General features: G+C 41.2%; 1 long non-coding RNA gene across 1 annotated transcript; it reads left to right on the forward strand.

Moving 5' to 3' along the window:
* Positions 1-3,951: 3,951 nt before the first annotated feature.
* LOC140631798 (uncharacterized) lies at positions 3,952-20,177 on the forward strand. Its single transcript, XR_012029312.1, has 3 exons — positions 3,952-4,086; positions 6,055-6,095; positions 19,900-20,177. It is a non-coding gene; the product is annotated as an uncharacterized lncRNA (long non-coding RNA).
* The last annotated feature ends 7,740 nt before the right edge of the window (positions 20,178-27,917 follow it).

Raw genomic sequence — 27,917 nt, forward strand, 5'->3', positions numbered from 1 at the left:
AAGTGGTCCATCCACACAATGGAATATTAGTCTTAAAAAGGAACAAAATTCTGACGTGTGATGAACATTGAGGGCATTATGCTGTATGAATTAAGACAGATGTAAAAAGACAAATGTAATTGACCCTTGAATGACACAGTAGTTAGGGGTGCCAACCCCCTGAGCAGGTAAATATCCATGTATGACTTTTGACTCCCCCAAATTTAAGTACGAATAGCCTCCTGTTGACCAGTAACATAAATAGTCTATAATATCTACTTTGTATGTTATACATACTATGTGCTATATTCTTACAATAAAGTAAGGAAGAAAGGAAAGTATTATTAAGAAAATTGTAAGAAAGAGAAAATACAAAAAAAAATAAAAAATAAAAAAAAAATAAAAAAAAAGAAAGAGAAAATACATTTATAGCACCGTATCATCAAAAAAATCCACGTGTAAGTGAACCCACACAGCTCAAACGTGGATTGTTCAAGCATCAACTGTCTGATTCCACTTGTGTGAGGTCCCTAGGAGAGTCAAATTCATAGATACTAAGTAGGATGATAAGGGGGATGGAAGATATTGTTTAATGGAGACAGAGTTTGAGTGTTGCAAGATGGAAAGCGTTCTGTGCATGGATGGGGGTTATAAAATACCAGCAATGTACTTAGTGCCATGGAATCTCACATTTAAAAATGGTTGAGATGGTACATCCTATCTTATGTGTATTTGAACACAAAATTAAAAAAAAATATCAGTATATAGAAAGTCAGGCAAAAGATAAGAGATCAGTAAAGGCTGTGATGGTCAGAGAAGGGCTCCTGAGCTGGGCTGCAGAGGACACATTGCCAACAAAGTGAGGATGGGAAAGGGAGGCGAGCCCAGGTGGGGAGATCCTCACTATTGCGGATAACTTTGATTTCCAAAGGCGAACCTTTTATCCAGCGAGAGCTTTCACTATAGCTGGAATCCTGGCAAATGGGTATCTGAATTTAAAGGCTGGTGAAGATCCTTGAGAGAAATATCTCCAGGGCCTCCTCCTAAGGCCCCACAGGCCTGATTAGGATAAAGACACGTGTGTTCCCCATCCCTGGGAAAGAGCCCCAACTGGATACTTCTGGCACAGATGGCTGGAGGGCCCAGGATTCTGCTCCTTTCTTATAGCTGCCTCAAGTCAGAGTGTGTCTGAAGGGATGACAGAGGACTTTGAAGGGCCATTCTCCCAATTGTGCAGACTGGTTAGGCAGGGAAGTGGGAAAGAATAGGACCAAGTGGTGTGGTGGTGCTTGAGCTCATGGGTAGGAGGAGTACTGGGCTGTGTAGTGCCACACTGCACATTGCACATTGCACCCAACCCTGCACACATATGGCCCCTACACCCCAGATAGGCAGCCCCCTGCCATCCTGCAGACCTGAAGCTTCATAGTGGAGACCTTGCTCATCCTTACCAAGCAGGATGTGACACTCCAAACCTGCAAAAGCAAAACCTGAGCTGCCTCTCAGCCTGGCTTCCCATCCTGCCATAGGCACATGAGTCACAACGGAGGGTAACCCCTTTTCATGGAAATAAACATTTGGAAACATGAAAGGAGCACTGAACGGGGAATTCAAGTCACTGAGCTGGGACCAGATTATTACTTTACCCTAGGCAAGTCGTTCAACTTCTTTGGGCCTCAACATCCATAACTGAAAAAAATAAAATTTCTGCCTGGCAGGACACTCACGTGTGCTATAAGAATGAAGCGAAATTATTTATAGAGAAGCTCTTATAAACTGTAAAGTCAATCAGAGTTCCTCTGTGCCTGGAAGGGGAACATGCCAGTTGTGTAACTGGTACCTTCTCTTAGGACTTACATTCCCCCTAAGAAACATCTCTTAGATTTGTGTTTATATAAGGTTGCATTGCTTTTTTTTTTTTCTTTTTCTAAAATTCTATTATGTAAAATTTCAAACATGTAAAAATGTAAAGAGAATAGAATCAGAGGCCTGATGAACCCAAACGCAGCTTTAGCGATTATCACGTTGTGGCTAATATGATTTCATCTGTGCACCCCCCCGCCCTTCCCTCCTCCTCCTCCTCCTCAACCCACTCTGCACTTTTTCAAGCAAAATACTAGACATCATACAATTTCATTAATAAATGCATTAACATGCCTTTCTAAAATATTAGGGTACTTAATGAAGACATACCCGCAGTATCATTACCCCAACTAAAGTATTATTTTTGAATATTGTAAAATACTAGGTCAGTGCTCACATTTCCCTAATGAGCTCATTAACTTTTTTTTGTTTACATCAGACCTACATAAGTTTCATAGGTTTTAATTAGTTGAAACATCTTGTATCCCTTTAACAAAAAGGACCCCTTCCATCTCTTGTTTTGTTCTTGTTAAAGAAACTGCTAGTGTGTCCTATATGTTTTCTCAGTCTGGGTTTTGCTGGCATGTGATGGTACCGTTGAGGCTGTTCTCTCGCCCTGTGTTTCTTCTGGATTGATAATACATCAAGAGACCACCAGGATGGCCTACTCCTCAGAAGCCACTGCCTCTTCCTGTGTCCAGATATAAATCAGATTTGAGGAGATTAATCTTTCTTAAACAACACTCCTCCTCCTCCTCTTTTTCATCCTCCTCCTCTTAATCGGATTTAAAGTTTATTAAGCTCACCTCCTATGTGCCAGGCACTGTGCTAAGCTCTTACAGACATTATCTCATTCTGTTTTCCCGAATTCCACATTGATTTTCATTGTCCAGCATGTAAACCCTTTTTCATTTTTGGGGACTGCTTCCTGCTCTGCTGCAGCCTGGGGGCCCCTGGCCAGGCCAGCTGTCCTATGAGATTCCTCCAGAGTCCTCCCTGAGTCTCCCTGGAGTCCCCCATAAGCATGTGGAGGCCTGGAAGAAGCTGGCATTGCACATCACAGCGGAGAAGCAAACCTGTTCCTTGTAATGAGCCTCTGAATCACCCACACCCAGAGCCAAGGCATATGAGATTAGAAAGTCTTCCTGTCACTTAAGTCATTTGCAAATCAGAAAAATTTTCATTGATAAAATGGAAAGATACTATCAAGTAATGTAAAATAAAGGAAGCATAGGATATTACAAGTATAATGGGATTATAACTATAAGGAAAAATCGAATTAAATGCAAAACGGCTACATGAAAAAGGGTTGGGAAGAAGTAATCCAAAATGTTAACAGTGATGAGGATGAGCAGTGGGAAAATGAGTTATCTTTCATCATTATACTTCTCCACATTTATTGTTTTCCAAATCATGAATAACATTTTTGAAAATATACACATAGCACCCCCACCACCACCACCAACAACAACACACACAATGTTGTGGGGTTTAGGCACAGCCAGGAATTAAGGCCGTAATTCCCTACAAGTGCACTGCATCAGGTGAAGAAAGGACATCATCTGGCTTGTTCTAGTGTGTAACTTGATTTGATTTTATATCGCTATTTGCGAGGGCTTCACTGAAATCCAAATATGTTGTGTTTGGATCCATCACTTGGTGCGGCTCAGTCACTGCTCTGAACATGGCTGGTACATAATTGTTTGGCACAGCTATGAGCCTCTAGATGGGCTCTGTGCAGTGACCCGGGGCAGCAGCTGTAGGTTTGCAGGTGACACGGGAGATGCACGAAGAGAGTAGGAGCAGCGCGCTGGCGCAGGCACCTATGCATACGCACACACCTGACCACGTGTAGAGCTCCGCTGCTGCACCTGCAGCTCCTGAGAAGGGCTCCCTGTCCTGGCTGGGTGCTGGGGGGCTGTGGGACCCCCGACTGCACTGCCTCTGCAGGACCAGGAACTCCTGGTCACGGACTCGGCAAGCACCCGAAGCTTAACTAGCACCTCTGCCCTATTAGTCCTGGGGGAGCACCAAGATTAAGGGGACTTACCCCAGCAACATTGTCATGGAAACAAAAATTTCAGATTATGAAGTCATGCTTTCTGTAGTCCTTAAGGAAATTTAGGGAACAGAGACCCAGAATTGGTGGGAGAGGCTAGAGAAAAGAGGTGACCTGTGTCTCCAGATGCAGTGTTGGGGGGTGAGGAGTGCACGACCCAAAGGAGCAGGACGCCTGGATTACGGGTAGAAAACGCATATTTTTTTAGCCATTTAATATTTGAGACATTTAGCCATTTAATATTTGAAACTAAAAAAATATTTTTTTTTTCTCTCAAATTCAAATGAAGAAAGGCATCCTATATTTTTCTTGGCTAAATCTGGCAATTCTAAGGGTGCTGTGTCACTAACTGTGCCCTGGCAAGTGTCCCCTCCCCACCCTTCTCATTGGCAGCCTTTGAAGTTGGACCAGAATGCCTCTATGGGGTCCTTGGCTCTCAAATTCTGTTTCTGAAATACAACTGGGAGAAGGAAAAGCGAGACCTGAGGCTTAGAATATCTGTAAAGGAAGAAAAAAAGAAAAGAAAAAGAAAAAATGACAGATTTTGACAAGAAATTTAGCCAACATCTCTACAGTACCAAACTAATTAGATTCACTGAATTTTTTCTCTTTTCACATCGCAGTTTGAGTATTTGTAGGCTTAGCTTAAGATCAAAAGGCAAGGTTAGTATGAAAATATTAAAGGAGGCTCGAATAATAGCAAAATAAAGGGGACTCAGTCAAATATTTATGAACAAATAGCTCACTTTGTGGTTACCGATTATGATGAAGTGGAAATGGTTTAAATATCCTAAAATAAAGGTATGATTAGATAAATTATGGTACAATCATACTGTAGAATATTATGTTTCTTGTAGCAAGAAAAAAAATCTGCTTATGAAGAATTTTAATGAGCCTAGGAAAAATATGTTAAACTTTTAAAATAAAGGAATCAAAACTATATAAAATCTAAAGTATAGGTGTATATAATCTATATGCCTAGAAATAAGCCTAAAAGGTGAATGATTTAAACTTTGGTATTGATTATTTCTGAATAATTGGATTTTCAATGATTTTGATTTTTCTCACTTATGTTTTCCTGCTTCCTGTTTTCTACAAAATCATGTATCATTTTGGTTTGTGTGTGTGTGTGTGTGTGTGTGTGTGTCCCTGAGCTGGCTCGAATGTTTCACTTTTTTTTTTTTTTTAAGATTTTTTTTATTTAGTCATGAGAGACAGAGAGAGAGAGAGGCAGAGACATAGGCAGAGGGAGAAGCAGGCTCCCTGCAGGGAGCCCAATGTGGGACTCAAGCCCAGGACCCTGAGCCTAAGGCAGATGCTCAACCACTGAGCCACCAAGGCATCCTCCTTTTTTAAAAAGGAAAACCTTAAAATCTTATTTATTTATGCAAAACACAGAGAAAGAGGCAGGGACATAGGCAGTAAATGTTTCACTTTTTTAAAAAAGATTTTATTTATTTATTTATTTATTTATTTATTTATTTATTTATGAGACAGAGAGAGAGATTGGGGGAGGAGCAGAGGGAGAGTGAAAGAAAATCCCGAGCAGATTCCCTGCTGAGCATGGAGCTGGCCTTGGAGGCTCCATCCCACTGCCCTGAGATCATGAAACAAGCCCAAACCAGGAGTCAGAGACTTAACCAACTGAGCCACCAAGGGCCGCCTCAAATGTATCACTTTTCCAATTAGAGAATAATGGCATTCTGTAAGAGAACTCTTTGACAAGTATCAGTGTAGAAACCACTTGTATCAGTGTAAAAACCACTTGTAATGTATTTTTAGAATCCTTTAAATTCCAAAGTAACACTTCTGTGAAACAGATTGAAGGCAGCCCGGGGCGGGGGGTGGGGTGTTCTCCGTGGTTTAGCGCCGCCTTCAGCCCCAGGCCTGATCCTTAAGACCTGGGATCGAGTCCCATGTCGGGCTCCCTGCGTGGAGCCTGCTTCTCCCTCTGCCTGTGTCTCTGCCTCTCTCTCCGTGTCTCTCATGAATGAATAAATAAAATCTTAAAAAAAAAAAAAAGAAAAAAACAGATTGAGAACTGGAAATGTAATTTTTTAGATATAAATCAACATTTTTTGGCCAATTTTTTCTCTTTTGGTTACTACAAAATTTCATGATCATTCATCCTTCCTGTCATTTTCCACCTCTAGAAATGAAACCTACAGTAAGCAGTTGGTCTTCTATGTGTCTGGTGAGTCTTCTTGAACATGAGGAACCAGTGTGGGGGGTGAAGTGAAATTTCAGATGAATGGAGGGTAGGGAAAGCCTCTGTGGACTCATTTGAGCAAAGCTCTGAAGAAAGCAAGGGAGTAAGCCATGCATGTATCTGAGGGAAAAGCATTTCTAGTAGAAGGAATAGCAAATGCAAAGTCCTTGGGGGCATATTTGAGGACTGGGAGGAGGCTAGGATGGCTAGAGCAGAGTAAGCTAGAGGGAGAGTAGTGGAACAGGATTATAAAACATTGTGTGATTTTTTTTTTTAAAGATTTTATTTATTCATGAGAGAGAGGCAGAGACACAGGCAGTGGGAGAAGCAGGCTCCACGCAGGGAGCCCGATGTGAGACTCGATCCCAGGACTCCAGGATCACGCCCTGAGCCAAAGGCAGACACTCAACCACTGAGCCACCCAGGCGTCCCCATTGTGTGATTTTTAAAAAGTATTGACATTTAACAAATTAAAATGTAAAACAAATGTAGTATAACCATGCTTCTTTTCACAAAACAATTACCATAATTTTTCAAAAATTAATTTATACTTCAGCGTGGGTTTATTAGTCATGGTTCTCCAGAGAAATGGAACAGAATCACATTACAGAGACTGGCAAGTTAGAAAACCTGCTAGATAGGCCACCAGCCTGAAGGCTCAGGAAAGACCAATATTACAGTTCAAGTCCAAAGGTTATCAGGCTGGAGAATTCCATCTTACTTAATATACATCAGTTTTTGGTCTATGCAGACCTTCAACTGGTTGGATGAGGCCCATCCACATTATGAAGGAGACACTGACTCAAAATCCATTGGTTTATATGTTAATCTCAGCCCTAAACCACTGTCATAAAAATATCCAGAATATGTTTGACTGAATATCTGGGTCCTATGGACCAGCCAAGTTGACACATAACATTAACCGTCACGGTGGGTGTCATGTCTGTTTTTATCAGGTCCTACCAGTGTGTTGCTATGACTGTGCATTCAGAGATTATTCGAGCCAGAGCCAAATGGTCTTCCTGTATCCTTTTGTGGAGGGTCTTTCACTTACTCTCTCTCTCTCTCCCTCTCTTTTTTTTCTCTCTCTCTCTCTTATGCACACACACACACACACACACACACACACAGGCATGCACACACTCACCTGCTCTTCACTGAGAGCCCACCAGGCACAAAGGGACTTACTGGATGCTTTTCTCTGTGGCCTGAGGGAACCTCTCCTGGCCACCCGATTACTATTCTTGTTCCCTTATGTGTATTTCCTCTTTTAGCAAATTCTGTCCTCTCTGTTTAAAAATGACCCCACTAATAATGCTACCTTCTGTATCAGATATAGTTTGGTCAAAGAAACCAAACTTCTGTGGGTGACATAGAACAAGGGAATTAGGGTTAGAGCTGGTACAGTTGTGGGAGCTGGTGGAGCCAGCTTGCCTCTGTGTCTGGTGTTCAGCTTGGCATCCCTAAAGATCACTGAGACTGATGTTGGGAGGGGAGGCTAGGCAAGGATGAGAGCCAGGACACTCTGTCTCTCACCACCTGTAACCTCACAGGTATGGGTGACTGGGGGAGAAGCTGACCCTCGCCCTGGAACCACACCCTCAGGCCCTGGGCCTGGAGAAATGGAAAGAGGAGATGTGCCAGGAGCTGGGGGAGCCAGTAGTCCGGGTATGCCCCCAGCAACAGAGGGAGCTGATAGATCAGGGATGACATGCAGAGCTGACCCTGTGCCTGGGGCGGTGAACTGACTCTCAGAAGGCAAGACACACAGCTGCTGCTTGGGACTGCCTTCAAATCTTTTCTTTTTTAAGATTTTATTTATTTATTCCAGAGAGACCTTTTTAAAAAAATATTTTATTTATTTATCACACAGAGAGAGGCAGAGACATAGGCAGAAGGCAGAAGGAGAAGTAGACTCCCTGTGGGCAACCCAATATGGGACTCAATCCCAGGACCCCTAGGATCATGATCTGAGCCAAAGGCAGATACTCAACCACTGAGGCACTCTGTGCCCCTGCTGCCTTCAAATCTTGCTGGAGATGCTTCCTGAGGCCAAAGATAACCCAGAAGAATAGAGGAAGGATGGGAATTCTGGAAAATGTAATTCTAACTTAGTTAAGGGGACACAGCCCAAAGTCGTCACAGTCTACCCCATGCAAGCAGGTCATCCACATGCACTGGGCTTTGTAAAATATAACCTCCAAGTCAAGATAATTGTGGGCTCAGGCCTCTCTGCTTGGTGTGAGGTAGCAATTCCTTGAGAGATTGAAACAAAGGAGGATGTGCTAACCCTTTATTCACATTGCCCTGGGATATCCCTAACTAGTGTTGAGATCAGGGTTAGCCACTATTAACACTTCTTATGTGAGATAGTAGGGGAATGGAAGGGAGGAAGAAGACATGCTTAATGTACACATATTAAAATAAAGAAATAATTCTCAAACTCTTACACTCTTCATGTCTATAATTGGTCACATGGCCACAGCTGGTATTTAACTGACTTCTTTCATTACTCGTTCCAAATTCCTTTTGCCTTCAGCAAGCACCTCTGCTGATTGTGATTCCTCACTTGGTGAAGTGACCCAAACCGTCATGGGCTTCATTTCAGAAAGTTCTGGTCATTAGCAGTCCTGCTATAGTGGGCTGCTGGTCTTTGTTGATACTGCCCAATGGGTACATTCTCCTTATACTCTTTTCCTCCTCTTCCACACCCACAGTGTGTAGTGACAACCCAATTTTTCTTTGATGGACAGGATCCATCAACCCAGTCAGTATAGTAACTCCCTCCTTTGCTGGTTGATTTATTGGCACTCAATTCTGACGTGATGTACCCAGAAACAGCATGAGATTCCACAGGTTCTGCAAGGATATGCCCTCCGCCCCCACTGCAGGTGCCACCTAGGCTTCTGACCCACAGCTATAAATTAGATGTTCTAAGGAGCCCTCCTTGGATTTGATTAATTTGCTAGAGTGGTTCACAGAACTCAGAGGAACATTTTACTAGGTTGTTTATTTTTTTAAAAAGATTTATTTACTTATTTTAGAGAGATTGTGAGCATGGGGAGGCGCAGAGAGAGGGAAGGAGCAGAGAATCTCAAGTAGGCTTCCTCCTGAGCATGAGCCTGGCATGAGGTTCAATCTCAGGATCCTGAGATCATGACCTGAGCTGAAATCAAGAGTTAGCCACTCAACCAACTGAGCCACCCAGATGCTGCTAAGTTGTTTATTATAAAAGCATGTAATTCAGGAACAGCCAGATGGAAGAGATGCACAGTGCAAGATCTGGGGAATGTGTGTGGAGATTCGACACTCTGAGTGCCACTTTTCTCAGATCTCCACAGGTTCACCAACCCAGCAATTGTCTGAACTTTCTCCTTTTAGGTTTTTATGGAAGCTTCACTATATAGGCATGGTTGATTAGATCAGTGGCCATTGGTGATTGAACTCAAGCGCCAACGCTTCTCCCTCCCCAGAGGTCAGGGGTGGGACTGAGAGTTTCAACTTTCTAATCACATGATTGGCTCCCCTGGCAACCAGCCTCCATCTTTAGACGTTTTCTAAAAGTCACCTTGTTTTCATAACAAAGACATCTTTATTGTTCTTGTCATTTAGGACATTCCAAAGATTTTGGAGGCTCCTTGCCACAAACAGGAACAATGACCAAATACATATTTCTCATTTTAAATCACAATGTCACAGGGGACCAATGCAGCAGCTTATTCTTCATCTTGAAAGGGACATTTCAACAGAGTCCAAATTACTGGTCTCCTGGAAATTTAACCAAGGAGGTAGTATTTTTGTGGGCTTCATTTTCTATCTTTTGTATTTTCTCAAAGTATCTAGAGTAATTGCTGTTAATAATTGTGAAGGCTTTGAGATTTTACACTACTTGTAAGCTAACAATTTACCTGCCATGGTTTCACGGATGCTGGTAGAAGACATGAGATTCCTAGATCAGAGACAAAGGACTTTATGACTCATGGCACTAACCATGACAAGAGTATCAGCATTTCTTGTGCCAGTTCCCCAAGCTCAGGTTCCTATAGAGCAACACGAAGAGGACCAAGTAACACCTGTGTAGATAGCAGGTTGCATCACAGAAGAACCCTGAATTTAGGGAAGGTGAATCTTTTCTAATGGGCAGCAAGTGTGTCTGGCTTTTGCTTCAGAGGGAGATATTATCATTATTATGTCATCCTATAAGCATGCCTACCTTTTGCTTTGGAGAGAGACACTATCTCTATCTTCCAAGGCTAGTCATTATACAAATTTCCTTGAAAAGATAGTTTAGAATAAAGGCAATCAGTGCTTCTGCTCATAAGACATGCAGATAAGTGAAAAACCTTATAGTTGCCTCTTTTGTTCACCAAGGAAAAATCAGCATGATATCTTTACTATAATGGACAGGTGTGGTATCCTGCGTGATGGCAAGGTGTTTAGGATATGACTTAGGGCTGCAGAGTGAATATAGCTCTGAGATAGGACAGTCGAGGTGTGTTTCTAACTCTACCACTCAAAAGTAAATGGCTTCTTATGGTCTTTGCTAACAGGTGTAGAGAAAAAAGCATTCACTAGATCAACAGCTATATACGTTTGCAGAGGATGTATTGATTCAATATAGCAATAAAACTATGTCTGAAATAATAACTGTTGGAATCGCAGCATGACTAGGTTTGTCATAGTCCATCTTCATCTTCCCAGACTCATCTGTCTTTTGTACAAACCAAATAGGTGAGTAGAATGGAGACACATCAGAATCACCACTCTTGCACCTCTTCAGACCTTGATTAGGTGGCAGCGATCTCTGAAATCTCTCTATGAACGTAGTTTTGCTTTTTGTTTACTATTTCTTTTATTAGAGGTTGTGTTAGTGGCTTCTATTTAACCTTTTTAATCCCAATGTCCTTACTCCAAAGATCAGGGAACCAATGTGGGGAGTTTGCCATTTGCTGAGTATATTCCAATTACGCATTCCTTAGGCATGGCCTGTTGCTGTCTTCCCATTATACATTCCAAACTTAGGAAATCACCAAAGGGTGGGTTTGGGGCCTACTGGGTCTACTATGAGATGGACTTACATCAAAACTTAATTGGTCACCTGACTTCATAAGCCCTGGTTCTGACTAGTGGATGGTGGTGTCTTGGCTCCAGAAATGAGTTTCAGTTCAGAGCCAGTTACTTGTGATCCCTGAGAGGTCTGGTAATTTACTTTTCCCCCCAATACAATTGCTCTGGTAAATGGCCACAGTTCCTTGTGGAAGAAGTACAAAGTACAAATGTTTGCTCTGTAGCATGGTCCTTCCTCTAGAGGGCTTAGCCTCCCTTGCATTCAAGGAGTTCTATTGACCCGGGATAGGGTGAGGCAAGAGAAAGACTTGTGCAAAGAATTTAAGGAGGTGATTATTCCTTGCAGATGCCAGTCCTATATTTACATAACCCTGAGAGTGAGTGCCTCCTTAAATCAAAGGCCTTAAATTTCTTGCCTTGCTCCAGCCCCAGTGCTGGTTGGACATGAGCTGACGGCAAGTCTGGGAAACTGGTTGAGAGGCTGTAACACTCTCTTTGTGGTGACTCAGCTCAGACTTCTGTTCACCAGACACAGAGCTTTTCTGCTTATAGAAATTAAGATTTTAGTACATGCACAACTATTTTAGTTCTAGGGCCACCATGACCAACACTAAAGACATTGCAGGACAGACTCTTCTAAATACTGAATAGTCTGATTACTGAATAGCTTTGTTTTTTCTGTCCACTATGAATCCCTGTCTGTGACTCAGTGCTTCTGCCTAACCCCAACATCCCAGGACTCTTAAAATCCTCACTGAATGCAAAACATCTGGTTCAGTGACAACAGTTCTCACTGGCATTTCTGGCCTAAAGAAAATGTCACCACCACATCCTCTCTAACAAAAGTGTCAAGTGACTTAGTAAGCTTAATATAAGAAAAGTCCCCAAAGGGACACAGGCACAGTCTACAAACCATAGCAGTTGTGTAAGTAGAAAGATGGCTATTGGCACTGTTGCACAGACCACACTTGCAAAACACGTCAAATTTGCAGCTGAATGGTGTTGCCACACAGCACTGTCTCATTGTCTGGCTGCTCAGCTGGCTGTCTACTGATGTTGCCCTGCTTTAGGGGAGCCTAAGATTTCAGTAGAAGACAAGCCTGGCTGGGTAGGGAACACCAAGTGACCATGATGGCACCAGGAGGGAGTCCCAGCACCCTTTATCCCAAGACCAGTTGACAAGGCAACAAAATCCAAGCCCTGTTTGGTTCAGACCCTGGGGTGGTCTTGGGTATATCTTGAGGGGCCTGTTTGTTTCAACCCAACTACAAAAGCTAGAGAAAACAAAAGGAAGAAGAAGGAACACAGGCTGATGCATCACAGGGCTTGAAATATAATTAACTCTATGAATTTATTTCAAAGAAATTCTCAGAGCCACTTTTATACTGAGGAATATGGCAGAAATCTGCACTTCTGCTCAAAATCTCTTTTCGGACAAAATAACTGCTTTCAAATTCCCCTTTGCACATTTTAAAGGCTAACCTAGTTTTCCTGTGTGCCAGGTTTGATTTGTTCTGGTGGTCTCTGGATTTCAGAGTAACTAAGCATCCATGTGTGTTTATATGGCTATAAATTACTGTTAAACCACTTGTGCACTCTCTGCCTAGAGCCCTTTTTAGAAACCTGAAGGATTGCACTGAACTACTTCATAGTCTCATACTGTAATTTAAAAAACAAACAAACTTATAATTAACGCTTTTCTTGCTTTATTTAAAACATGTTTTGTTAAATTGCAAATTCTGATTGTGTGCATTTTGCCTGTCTACCACGTCTTACAAATAAGTGGTAGTTTAATTATACAAACAAAGAGACTATTTTAAGTTGCAAAGAAAATTAATCTTTCCTTTCTTCTTATCTAAAACAGAGAAGCTATTTGCCTTCTTCTTCCTTCCCTTAATTCATTCTCCTTAAAGCTTTTAGACTGGCCTTTTTAAGTCCCAAAGACTGGGGGAGAAGTTTTAAAATGATAACTAACTTGCATAATACATGTTTTTCTCTAATTTATTATGGCTTCCTTTTGTTCCTTCACATTTTTATTTAAATTCTAGTTAGTTAACATACAGTGCAATATTGGTTTAGGAATAGAATTCAGTGATTCATCACTTATATACAACAACCCTGAGACTTCTGCTCAACAGAAGTGCCCTCCTTAATACCTATCACCCTCTAGCCCATCTCCCACCCACCTCCCTCTATCAGACCTCAGTTTGTTCTTTATCTCTAAGAATATCTTATGATTTGTTTCCCTCTCTGTCTCTCTTCTCCCCCTCCCATATGTTCATCTGTTTTGTTTCTCAAATTCCATATATGAGTGAAATCATATGGTGCTTGTCTTTTTGTGACTGACTTATTTTATTTAGCATAATACACCCTAGTTCCATCCACCTGTTGTGAATGGCAGGATTTCATTCTTTTTGATGACTGAGTAATTTTCCACTATGTATACCACCTCTTCTTTATCCATTCATTAGTCAAAAGACATTTGAGCTCTTTGCATGTTTGGCTATTGATAATACTGCTATAAACATCAGGGTGCGTGTATTCTTTTGAATTAGTATTTTTGTATCCTTTGGGTAAATACCTCGCAGTGCAATTGTTGGGTCATTGGGGAGTTCTATTTTCAACTTTTTGAGGAACCTCCATACTGTTTTCCAGAGTGGTTATATCAGTTTGCATTCCCACCAACAGTATAAAATGGTTTCCCTTTCTCCATATTCTTGCCAGCATCTGTTGTTTCCTGTGTTCTTAATTTTGGCCATTCTGACTGGTGTGAGGTGATATCTCATTGTAGTTTTGATTCACATTTCCCTAATGATGAGTGATGTTGAGCATCTTTTCATGTGTCTGTTGTCCATCTGGATGTCTTCTTTAGAAAAGTGTTTGTGTTTTTTGCCTATTTCTTAGCTGGATTATTTATTTTTTGGGTGTTGAGTTTGATAAATTCATCAAAGATTTTGGATATTGACCCTTTATCATATATGTTATTTGCAAATACCTTCTTCCATCCTTTAAGCTGCCTTTTAGTTTTGTTGACTGTTTCCTCTGCTGTGCAGAAGTTTTTATCTTGATGAAGTCCCAATAGTTCATTTTTGCTTTTGTTTTCCTTGCCTCTGGTGACATGTCTTATAAGAATGGCCAAGGTCAAAGGTTTCTCCCTGTCTTCTCCTCTAGGATTTTGATGGTTTCCTGTCTTACCATTAGATCTTTCATTATGGTTTCCATTTGAAATCAGAAACTTCTAACATGATTTCAGAAACTGGACCTATTCTGTGTTGGGGTCTGTGCTTGTGCTTTACAGGCCTCATCTCATCTCATCTAATCCACATAACAACACTACTGAGGTGGGCACTTTTTAAAATAAAAGGTGTACATTCTTTAATCACTTTTGACAAATACATACATATTTTTTGTGTGTATTTGACTCTATTCACTTATAATATCTGTGTTGTTGGTTCTATGAGTTATGCCCTGGGAGACTCATCTGTATAAATTCAACTACAAAGCTAGAGAAATCAAAGAGGAAGAAGGGGCATAGGCTGACATTGTACAAGCTACAGAAAGAAACAGCTCTATGAATTTATTTCAATGAGCTTTTTACTCATTGCTCTTTTTTTCTGAATAGTATTCTATTGTATCCATATAGCAGGATTTATTCATCCGCTGATGGACTTTAGAGCTGTTTCCAATTTGAGCCTGTTACAAACAACAATGACAACAACAGCAATAGAAAACCCACTATAAACATTCATGAATCTGTCTCTGTGCAGCTATGTGTTTTTGTTGCTCTTAGGTATTCACTGAGGAGTGGAATGGTGGAGTCATATGGCAAGTGTATGTTAATTTATGAGAAACTGACAAATAACCAATGTGTTTGTAAAATTTTACATTGTTGGAATGTATGAAATTCCATACTGGAAATGTATAATAGCTCTGGTTGTTGCACATCCTTGCCAACACTTGGTATTGTCAGGCCTTTTAAAAAAACATTATCCAAGAAAACATTCTGATGTGTTTAATTTACATTCCCTGCTCACCAATGATGTTAAGCATTTTTCATATGCCAATTGGCCATTCCTGTATCTTCGTTTGAGAAGTACCCAAATTTTCCCCCCATTTTAATTAGATTGTTTGTCTTCTTGTTACTGAGTTATAATAGCACTTTACATACTCTGGTTAAAAATTCCTTGTCAGATAAATAGCAAATGTAGGCTCTGGCACTTATTAGCTGTGCTAGAATTTAAGCAAAGCATTAAGTAGACATTTTGGAAACTTGTTGAAATCTTAATTGATTAAACATTTATAGACCTTAGATAACACATTACAAATGGGAGGGGTATAAGACCGGAAGGAGTCAGTCTTCCCAGATCAGACTGCCTTTGTGATTTCCATAAACAAGAGGTCACAAGCAAAGCCCATTGTTGCTGAACTAAAAGCTATTGACTCAAGCCATGGCCATGTAAAAGTTAAATTAGCAAGATTATTATGCAAATACATTCTGGTTAAACCTGGAGCAGGGAGAAAAAGCTGGTTCTAGGAGGGCAAAGCACTTAGTTACATAGGAAAGCATAAAGTTGAGGATAATTGTTTCTGTCTGCATCCTAGAAGGACCAAGAAGAGAGGTCATTCAGTGAAACAAAGCTGCCTTGCATGGCACAACCCTGCCTACACAAACAACCAGTGGGAAACCAACCAGGGGGCCCTTCAGTAAAAGTTATAAAATAATAAAATAAAATAATACTAAAGGCAGCAGAGAAATGATTTTAAAGGTATAGGCACTACCTGTTCTTCTACTCCAGGACCCATTAACCGAGGATTAGATGCCTTCTAAAGGAAAGAACTTGCCTATAGAGCATTGCTGAATCTAGACAGCTCCTGGCCAGCTGTAGCTCTCTGCTTGGGTAAAAAGCTAAAGAGACTTTTAAGGATATACAGATTTATCTCCTCAAACTATGACTTTACGGGTTAAGAGTATTTTACAAAAGGGTGAGGTTTCTTCATTCCTCGCTGAATCTGTGGTCCAGAGATTGGTAGAAAGGATCAGTCAGAGAATGGAGGAAAGTGAGCATGGGTTTGTCAAACTGATATAAGTCCTTGAGAAGGTGGCTTTTTGAGTAGACCATGGTATATCTTCCTCTCCTTCTTATGTATTACTCTAATTTGGCTTCCCAGGGATTTCTACTAAATATTATATATTAAATTATAGTAATATAACAAAGTTACAAATAACATTTTTTAAAGATTTATTTACTTTTAGAAAGGGGAAAGAGGGGCCTAGGAAGAGAATCTTCAAGCAGATTCCCCCTCTGAGCATGGAGCCCCACATGGGGCTCCATCTCACAACTCATGAGATCATGACCTAAACTGAAATCAAAAGTTGATGCTTAACCAATGGAGTCACTCAGACTCCCTATAAATAAAAATGTTTATATTACAATAATTTTCAAACATCACACTTTTCGCTAAGTCACTTTTCACATGGCTGGGGGGTGTACTCTGGGCATTTATGTCTGGTCATCAGTTCTTGATGATCCACACCAGAATCCAACCCAGTTTTACATTAGCACCACTGAATGTGTGGAGGTATTCCTTACTCTCCTCTGCTCTATGGAGAACATAGCTTGAACGATGGAGGGACATTCTATGCTTGCATCTCCTGGGTGTTATAGGGAGATGTGTCCCACACATTATCATCCCCTCTTATAGAGAAGGAAACAGACCACTGTCTATCTCTCTATCTCTCTGTGGTTTTGAATCATCTATCCTGGGCTCTTCTTGCCACATTTTTCACATAGCAAAAAGCACTTGTGTTTTTGTTTCTCCTCCTAAAACTGAAGCTACTTAGACTCTTGTTGATCCATTACCAAGTATATAGAGTTAATGAAACACATTTTTTTCTCAAGGCAGAGGTTCTTGCTTTTGCTCATTGCCTGGTGGCATCATTCTTGGTCTGGTGTATTTTAGGAGGCAGAATAAGAGGCATTTGCAGTGCAATTCCAAAGCCTTGACCTTCAATGTTCCAACTTGCACAATATATTCCTGATTAAATTTCAATCAGGGAGTTTGGTTCTTTAAAAAAAAAAATCAGTGAAAGAATTTATACCATACATTAGCTCAGTTACAGTTGGACAGTATATTCATCCCATTTCCCTCTCCTGTCTCGAACTTCGCTGATTGCTCAACTTCTACTTTTGGCTCCTGTATGACCTTGGTAAGCCCTGTCACCTCCATGTATCTTAAATTTCCTCACCTGTAAAATGAGAAAACCCTTTGCTCCTTTGTATGCCTGCTAAGGCTTCACCAGGATGCTGCCATTTCTTTAAAATTCTGAGGGAGATAAAAGTGCCCAATGAGTGTTACATGGTAAGTTGCTCTGAGCTTGTCATGCTTAAGACTCTTCATTACCTCCCCACCTCCTTGAGGACAGAGTCAAAACTCTTGGCTTTCTTACAAGGCCCTCAGCAACTGACCCCTGCTCAGCTCCCTGGCTTCATCTTTGGCTCAGTCCTCTGAAACAGCCTTTGAGCTTCTACATTCTACAACCATCCCCCTGGCCTCTGGGCCCTTTTACACACACTCTTATCTGGTCAGAATCCCCTTTCCTCTATATCCACTTTTGCAGGGCCATCTCCTACTCACTGGGTTCAGCTTTGATGTCACTTTTCTAGGATTTGTTCCTTGGACCCAAGATTGGGTACAATGCATGTAACAGAATATTTCCCCAGCCTTTTTTCTTTCCTGTATTGATTATAAATTCCAGTGTTTTTTTCATTGACTCCCCTGCACCTATACATACATGGCTGGTGCTCAATAAATATTATTGAATTATAGATTGAATACAGGAATGAGTGTAATTTGGGGAAAGGGTGGGTTGTTACAATTCCTCCCAAGAGAAAAAAAGATGAGAGTTCCATAAATGTCTATTTACAACAAGAGATAAACAGAAGTTCCATAAGTGTCCATTTTTTTATGATCCTGGAAAATTATCTGGAAGGCAAGGAGAAGGCTTGGGGCAGAAGTGAAGAGAACCTGAATTGTAACATGCATGGCAGTGAAATTAGGAATGGTGGGGATATTTGTCTGAGTGCCAAGGGCAGAGGGGCCTGAGAGCCATTGTCGAGGCTTTGCTGTGTGGCAGGAGATTGTTAGTTGGGAAAAGCCATGCAGTCACATGCATGAACCTGAAAAGTTGCAGAGACCCAAGAGCAAATAAGACCAAGACCACCCCATCATTAATCATATGTTTTCTTTTGTTTTTGTTTAGACTGGATCTCATCACAAAGGAATCACTGTCTGTCACAGTCAAGTGGCTCTTAACTCCTTAACAAGACTAATAAAACCTTACTTGTCCAGACAGGATACTACACAGAAATTAGTGCCATCTAGCGAAGTCCAAGCCAAATGCCTCCCACCAGGACAGCTTCTCCTGGAAAGCTGTACCTGGCCCCACAGTTCTCTCCCTCCTCAGACCCATGACAAATAACATTATTTGATTTAGTGGATCACCGTGCTTGAACATCTCTTCTTGAGATATTATTTTGGCTCTTTTATTTTTTAGTTACTAATATGTTCATGTTTTAGTTGCCCATCCAGGTGATAAGGGAGTTGGTTTAAAGTTGCAATCACCTTTTGAGAGCAAGCTCTGCCCGGCCTTTTGCTTCTTGCACATGGAAGGTTCTTGGTAAATATTTATTGACCTTGACTTAATTGATTCCTCTCTCTGGCTCAGGACAAGGGTCACAAGGATGGCCATTTTCCATCTCACTATTTGGTTTCCTAACAGCCCTTTCTTCAATGAGTCTATTTGTCTGTGTGTGAAGAATTTGGCTATCTGTACCCCCTTCTTAACTTCTGGCCATGGGCCCTGTCCAAGTGGCCTTATGTGGTTGAGTTTTGCCAACTTACTTCAAAGGTCTAGACTTTTGAAGAAAAGGCACAACAGGCCAGGCAGGACAACCCGGCAACATAGCCGAATATAAATGCATCTGAGAATGAGATGCAGATTCTCCCCCTCACCACAGCATGGTGCTTCGAGGGCCTTTGGTGCGCTTGAAGAAACCCCAGACCCTTTTCTTAGAGCTTTGATGTGCCATTGGAACTAATGCACAGCAGGGCATGGCACCCTGTTTTGAATTTAAGCCGTCCTGTTGAATTTGAGCAAAACTCCTTTTACAGGAGAATTAAACAATAACCACATCACAGGGAAGTCTTCAAGTAGCAGCAAACATCTGCTGCAAGTAGAGTGACAAGCACATGGTCCTAATGACCCACAGCCCCCACTGAAGAAATGCAGATGTCTATATAAAGGAAGAATTTTGTTTGCAAGATGCTTTGGGTCTGGACTGGTTGTTTGGCTCATGTTAAATGGAGGGAACTTTGCAATCTATTGAAAGAAGCCATGTTGTCTCCACCCTGCAGGGCCAAATTGTTTCCTTGCTCCTCCTGGCTTCCTGACTGATGAAGTAAGTCTTGGTCTATCCCAATCAGTGAGTGCAGCATGCACACGCCAGACCTGCTGTTGCCAGTGGAGTAGTGCAGACTTTAAATAAAGCCCAGAGTAGGAGTTCAGACCTGGTTCCTGGTCCCTGCAATGCCCCTGTTAGCTGTGGTCCTAGGTTAGTCATTAGTCTGAGTGTGTGCAGATTCCCATTTGTAAAAACCAGCAGTGGGACCCAGTGGTGTCTGTGGTTTCTTCCAGCCCTAACATCTGGCATTTTTCTCCTAGGCATGTCTCTGGGCTAGAGAATTACTAGTGTGAAACTGGATCAAGGAAACCTCATTTAAGATGGAGCCGGGAAGCCACAAGGGGGAGCTCTCATGCCTCAGTGTTGGTCCTTGTCAATGACAGACCCACCAGGAAGAAACATACCTTGCATGCCCAACAGGAAAAAAAAACTTACACGTGACTAACACAGCAGGGGAAAGAAAGATTTTCCCCTCACCCAGCAACAGCCCAGCCAAAGACTGACTGTTACAACTCAGCCAATGAAAGCCACTACACTTCTGGTTCTCAGTTTATTCCAATGGATTTTTTGTTTTTAATAGCCTGTCCCTAATTCCCTTTCTTCTCCTTTGTTCTGCAGGCTTGCCTGTGGTTTTGCCATAGTGTACATGTCCCAGACTGCAATTCTCTGCTCTTCTCAAATAAGTCCATTTTTGCCAGTAAAATAGCTAAGTTTTATTTTTCGGGTTAATACTAGCAGATTTTGACTCTGCTCACACCACTGATATGGTGTATATCCATCAAGAGGTAACACAGAGCTGTAGCAATGATCTGGGAAATGTAGTCAATTCATTTTAAATAACCAAAGGGGGTTAATCAGGCTCTGAGTGGTTTGTTTTTGTTGTCTGTCTTGGAGACATTCACGAGGTATTTTCTTTTTTTTTTTTTTAATTTTTTTTAAATTTTTAAAATTTATTTATGATAGTCACAGAGAGAGAGAGAGAGAGAGAGAGAGGCAGAGACACAGGCAGAGGGAGAAGCAGGCCCCATGCACCGGGAGCCCGATGTGGGATTCGATCCCGGGTCTCCAGGATCGCGCCCCGGGCCAAAGGCAGGCGCCAAACCACTGTGGCACCCAGGGATCCCCACGAGGTATTTTCTACATACATTTCCCTCGTGTGGTGTAGTCTCTGGGAGTAACTCAGGAGCAACAAAACCAGAGGTCACAGAAAATGTTAGGCCATTCCAACTCATTGAAGTTTGTCTGCAGCCATGCATGAGACACATCCCAGAAATACAGAAATGAACAAAGCAGAGGAATCTTTCCCATCTACTCTATGTTTACTCATACAGACATAGCCAGGCAGATGACTCTGCGACCTCTCACCCCCGATACTCTTAAGATCCATGTCGCTGGAGTAAACCATGTCCACATTCTCTTACCCTAAACCAAGGGTGAAAATGTTTGAAATCTCAACCCTCTTCCAGGTTCTATAGGAATCCTTTAATGGCCAAGCAATATCATTTAACAAGTCATCCCCATGAAAATGCAAGATGCTGGTTTGCAGTCATTTTACATCGGCTACCATGAGTTCCAATGTTGCTTTGGGAGATCCTAATTACAGTGTCTGCATTTACCAACACCCTTGAAAAGTCTTTGGAGCCTAAAGGTACCATCCAGGTCAAAGTCATGTTTGCTGCCACAAGCCCAGTAAGACAGCCAAGGATGAATTGGTCATGTGGACTTGTTTTGCCCTCCTTTCTGAACTATGTTTTGATTTAGTGAGTGGCTTGGAAATTAAGGATGGTTTTGTTTATCATTATCAGCTTCCAGAGATAAAAATGGTAGCTGTAATCCCAGTTACAGGGCAAGATGGCATACCCTTAGGTTGGTCTCTGGTGAAATTTTTTTTTTTTTAAGATTCTATTTATTTATTTGACAGAGAGAGAGAGACAGAAAGAGGGAGAGAGAGAGAGAGAGAGAGAGAGAGAGAATGAGTACACAAGCAGGGGGAGCTATAGAGGGAGAAGCAGGCTACCAGCTGATCAGGGAGCCTAAGGCAGGGCTTAAACCTGGGACTCTAGGATTATGACTGAGCCAAAGGCAGTTGCTCAACTGATTGAACCACCCAGGTACCCCAGTCTCTGGTAAATTCTAACCCCATTGATGCCAAACACTACATCTATGCCTGACTCAACAAGTAAAAATAATCAGTGTCACAGAATCTGATCCTGTCACCAGGGGATGCTCCTCTTTTGGAAGGGCATTCCTCTGCCTTTGCCCCAACCTCACAGTAAATGCCACCTTCCCCCCACTTCCCAGCCACAAGAGGGAAAGAGCCATGTAACCTAGTAACTCTTGGATAGGGAGGTGGGCTGGAAAGTTCCCTTTGCCATGGGAGTGGTGGCGTGTCCTTACTTGCTCTTGCTCCAGGCCTGCTACCCACTCTCGGCATGCAATCAAAGCTGAGTGAGTCAGGTTTTCTTCTGAACCTGAGGGACTGAAGTGGCAATTTACTACATGGAACCAGAGAATGTTCTGGAAGAGTTCATGAATGCCTACTATTGCTTGACTCTATTTTCTGATGCAGCCTTCTGCACTGTTGTATCTGACTCAAGATCTGTCAAGTGCTCTCACAGAGCATATTTTAAATAAATGTTCCCCCAGACTCCCCTTATTACCAAGGAAGACACTACATTTTTTTGAGAAAAGAAAGCAAATATTCTAGTAGAGTGCTATTCACCTTGCTTAAAACATAAATGGAATACGTGATGTATCATTGGATTACCAGAATTTGCCATCATTATGCCAAAATATGAATTCATTTTGGTCAATTAAATCTAATACCAATAAAGTGAGGAAATTTTAAAAATCAACTTTTTACTTGGCTAAGTCATCATGCAAATTTTTTCAAAACAAGCAAATTACTATTCCTAAGTAGATACATACAAGATGCCTTTGAGAATTAGATGCCTCATATCACAGTATCTCTAGTAAACTTCTGAAATTTTGAAGTCAGACAGCTATTTTTGTTTGTGCAAAAGTCTTGCAACTTCTAGTAGATTGCTCAACACACAGTAGGTGCTCAGAATTACTTATAGAATAAATGAAAGCAGAATTGGTATCACCAACTGGAGTTAATGAAGACAATAATTGATCATAGGCCCAGCTTTATTCACAGATAGCATAAACAGTAATGGACATGATGCAAGTATTAGTCAGACCTCTCTAGCGAAACAGAACCAACAGAAGGTGTGTATGCAGAAAAGTGTGTTTTAAGGAATTGGCTCACATGATTGTAGGGGCTGGAGATTCTGAAATCTGCAGAGTAGACTAGCAGGCTGGAGACCCAGGGGAGATCTGATGCTGCAGCTTGAATCTGAAGACTATCTGGAGGCAGAATTCCTTCTTCCTCAGGGGATCTCAGTCTTTCTCTTAAAGCCTTCAACTGATCAGATGAGGCCCACCCATAGTCATCTATTTTACTCAAAGTTAACTGATTTAAATATTAACATCATCTAAAAAATTCCTTCAAAGCAACATCTGGAGTTTAGTGAGAGCTATGTGACACCATAGCCTAGCTAAGTTGACCCCTAGAATTAACTATCGCAATGTGATTTGAATTGCACAGGGTGAAATACTCAAGTGAGAAATATCTCTCCACCAACAACTAAAAGGCTACCTTTAGAGCAGCAGTTCTCAGCTTTAAGGTACATCAGAGTGACCATGGAAGCATAATAGAGATACAGATTTCTGGACCCCTCTCCAGGACAGTCTTCCTCAGAAGCTCGCAGCTGGGGTCCACAGATTGAAACATTCCAATAAAGACACTTCTGTAAGATGTACCTTGGGCAACCACATTATTTTCTTTATTTTAGATTTTATTTATCTATTCATGGGAGACATAGAGAGAGAGGCAGAGACATAGGCAGAGGGAGAAGCAGGATCCCTGCGGGAAGCTCAATTCAGGATTTGATCCCAGGACCCTGGGATCATGACCTGAGCCAAAGGCAGATGCTCAACTACTGAGCCACCGAGATGCACCTTAGTGACTTCTTAATATCTAGTAGGTTCTCTTTGAAATTACAACCAGTAAACAAAACCATAATATTCTCTGTGGCCACTCATAAGAGAAAAGCACATTAAAATACTGTTGCATTAGGTTGCTAGAGCTGCCCTGACAAAGTACCATGGACTGGATGGCTTAAAAAACAGAAAGCTATTGTCTCACAGTAATAAAGTTCAGAAATTCAAGATCAAGGTGTCAGCAGAGTCAGTTTCTTCCGAGGGCCATGAGAGAAAGAGCTGGCCCGTGCTTCTCTCCTAGTTCTGGCCACCTTTCATGTTCTTTGGCTGATAGAAGCATCATTCTGATTTCTGCCTTCATCCTCACATAACATTCTCGTGTGTGTGTGTATGTGTGTGTATGTCTGGTTTTAGGACACCAATTGTATCTGAATAGTGCACACTGTAATTAATTAGTTAATTACATCTGCAAATAACCCTGTTTTCAAATATGGTCACATTCTGAGGTCCTGGGGCTTCAGATTTTAACATAAGAGATTTTGAGGGGCAGAGGGGAACACAATTCAGTCCATAACAATAATAATTATATTGTACCAATTTCCCTCAGATACATTCAATAAATATTTGAAGACCACACCTATAGGAGATGACACAAGGAAAAGAGTTAAAGCTCCCTACACAGTGTAGGGGGTAGGATGGGGAGTTCTCTATCAACTCTTTAGATTCTTTGTTGGATTATTTCTTTGAGGTCTTGATTATCCTGGAGGTAGTACTATTAAAAAAAAAAAAAAAAAAAAAAACAAACATTTCCCTAGAGTCCTTCTCTAGAGATATTCCCCATGGAAGACCTGGACTATACAGATTAGGCCAGTTCTGCTCTAAACCTTAGAGCAAAACTCTTCCCTCATTTTCCTGGAAACACTCTTGCTACATTCAGCCTTGGCTTATCAACAAGGCTGCAGAGAGGGGTGGAGAAAGGTATCAACGTGGTCTGAATGTCCTAGGTAGTGTGAAAAGATAAGAATAAAATAAATAAAGGTTTAGAGATTGAGAGGAAACAAATCAATATGTCATTACTCACAAGAACATGATTGTGCACATAGAAAATCCAAAGGCAACGACAGATAAAATACTAGAATTAAGAGAGAATTTTGTAAGGTCAGTGAATATAACATTAATCGTATTTCTATATAACGGCTAATAAGCATTTCTAAAATAAAACTGTAAAAATGATGTCATTTCCAACAGTATCAAAGCATCACATACCTAGGAATAAATCTAATGAAAGATGACAAGAAAAAAAAAACCCACCCCACATTGTTAAAAGAAATTAATGAAGACCTAAAGGCAGAATGCTATCAAGTTCAGGGAGCACAAGGCACGCTATTGTTAATATGTGACTTTTTTCAAATTTTTTTCTGCAGAGTCAATGCAATCTCGATCAACATTCCAAGAGGATTTTGTGAAATTTTGCAAGCTGGTTCTAAAGTTTGTGTGAAAATACAGGTGGCCAATAATAGCTAAGGCAATCTTGGGGAAGAACAAAGTGGATGGAATTTCATTGCTGGGTTTTGAGAATTACTGTGGACTACAGCAAGTTAAAAAGGTGGTATTTGTGCAGGGAGAAACAAATATGCTGACAGACGAGGAAAGAGAACCCAGAAACAGACCCACTCATATGTGGACACTTGGTTTATAACCAGATGTCATTGCAGAACACTGGGAAAAGGGTGGTCTTTTCAATAAATGGTGAAGGATCAAATACATATCTATGTGGAAAAAGGGGAAACTTGACTCCCACCTCACACCACGCACAAAAATCAGCTCCAGGTGGAGCTGAGAACTCAATGTGAAGGTTAGAACAATAAAATTTCAACAAGCTAACAGGAGAATATCATCAACACCTTGGGATAGGAAAAGATTTGTCAGAAAAAAACCCAAAACCAGAACGAAACCCCACCAGCTATAAAGAAGAGATGGATAAGTTGCAATGATGATACTAAAATTCAGAGCTTCTATTTATCAAAGACACAATTTAAAAAAAAAACAAAAAAAAAAAACCTGACAAGACCAGCCACTGAGCAAGAGAATATGACCACAACAAAGAGCTCCTATCCAGAGGATACTTTGTAATTAGGGAAATAGTCAGATAAACAGAAAAATAGGCAAGAGCTTTGATCAAGTAGTTCATCAAAGAAGATCTCCAAATGGCTAATAAAGATTTGAGAAAGTGTTCAACGTTATTAGTAATCAGGAAAGTGCAAATTAACTATACTAAGATTCAGACACTCAAAATGGAAAAGATAGTACCAAGTATTAGCAAAGATATGGAGCAACTAAAACTCTTATGTGCTGTCAATGGGAGGGTAAGTTTGTAGTTGGACCCTTGGACATAGTTTAGCACTATTTACTGAAGTTTGATAAACTCATGACCAATGAAGTGATTCTGCATGTGCATGCATGTGTGTGTGCACCTGTGTGTATGTAAAGACTTGTACAACAATCATCATAGTAATGCTGCTAGTACTGGCCAAGAGCTAAAACAGCCTAAATGTTTGTCAACAGAATAGCTAGATCAATAACCTACAGTATGTATCTATACAATGAAGCACTATAAGGCAAAGCTAAGAAACAAATGTTTGCTGCTACATTTAACAATATGGAAGTATTTCACAGTCTTTACTTTGAGTGCAAGAAGCCAGAAATGATAGTCTTCATACAATCTGATTTCATTTATATAAAGTTCAAAAGTGGGCAGCCCGGGTGGCTCAGCGGTTTTGGGCCGCCTTGGGCCCAGGGCCTGACCCTGAAGACCTGGGATCAAGTCCCGCGTCCGGCTCCCTGCATGGAGCCTGCTTCTCCTCTGCCTGTGTCTCTGCCTCTCTTTCTCTCTCTCAGTGTCTCTCATGAATAAATAAATAAAATCTTTTAAAAAAAGAAAAGAAAAGAAAAGAAAAGTTCAAAAGAAGGCAAAATTAAAAGTTGGAGTTTGAGTCAGAATTGCCTTTATCTTTGGAGAGGAGGGGAAGGCAGTGCCTGAGAGGGACTCACGGACTCCTCTTGGGTGGGGATGTGATTTTATTTCTTGATATGAGTGATGGTGGCAAGATGTATTAAGTTGGAGCTAACTCATCAAGCCACATGTTATGGTTGCATGCTACCCTTTCATAAAAAGAACTTCTTAATTCCTTAGATTATTTGGTAGAAAAAGTAGAAGGAATTTGAAATAGAGAATCAAATAACAAAGAAACTGTAAAAACAGAAAAAGCTTAGGAAGGCAAAGGATTCATCTTGAGCTCCACATCCAATACTAAGAGTTTCACAAAAAGATTTCAGAGGAAAAGTGAAGGAGGAAATTTTCCAAGAAATAATGCAATAAAGCTCCTTAGAACTGAAATTCAAAGTAGCCTCCTACTGCTCACTTGAATGGGTGAAAAAAAAAAAACAAAAACGAATATACCAGGTACATTATTTTGGAATACCGGGAACAAAGAGTAGATCCTCAAATCTTTGAAAGCGGAAAGTAGAGGATGCTTGCCACAAGCCCATACACCCTTATTAGTGCTGGGGCAAACAATCTGCAGCAGATCCTGATGGAAATCAATCCTGTTAAAGCAATATTTTGTTTCTTATCATCCTGTGAAGGTCTGCTTCAGGGACACAGCTCAGCCCAGGGCTGGCAGGCCTTCCCAGTGTCTGCTTTGCTGAGAAAGAAGGGATATTTTCTACAAGTTTCTAAAGATCATCAGCTGTATTCTTGGGTGTGGCTTTCTGCTCCAGCTCTGTCTCAGTGCTTTTCCTCTTGTGCGCAGCCTCCTGGTTGGTTTCTGCACCAGATGACATCCTCAGGTGGTCTTCTCTCCGCCCCTGTCCCTTGGTGTCCTCCCGTCCTCACCTGAGTGGTCCTTCCTTATGGTGCCTCTTCCCTACCTTCTGCACTTCTCAGGGCTTCTCTAGTTTGGCCAAGCCTCCTCAGAGTCCAGCTCATCTTCCTACAGCTCTGCGTCTGTCCAGTGGTGGAGGGGCTAGTCTTCCCAGTCGCACTGGCCACAGGGTCCAGTGGCAGCAGTAAAGACATGTTTAGACTGGCAAGATCTCCAAAAACAAAGACTAAAAAACAAAATAAAGCAGAAAACCCTCCCAAGCACACTTTCTTAAAAAGCATCCTAGGTACTTTGTTGCAAACAAAGAAATAAATGTAGGAGAAAGTCATTCACTTCATGGATCAGGAATCCAACAGGAGAGAAATGAAATAATGGGCAGGAAATGCTGG

The sequence above is a fragment of the Canis lupus genome, chromosome 4, assembly GCF_048164855.1.
Source record: "Canis lupus baileyi chromosome 4, mCanLup2.hap1, whole genome shotgun sequence".
NCBI lineage: Eukaryota > Metazoa > Chordata > Mammalia > Carnivora > Canidae > Canis > Canis lupus.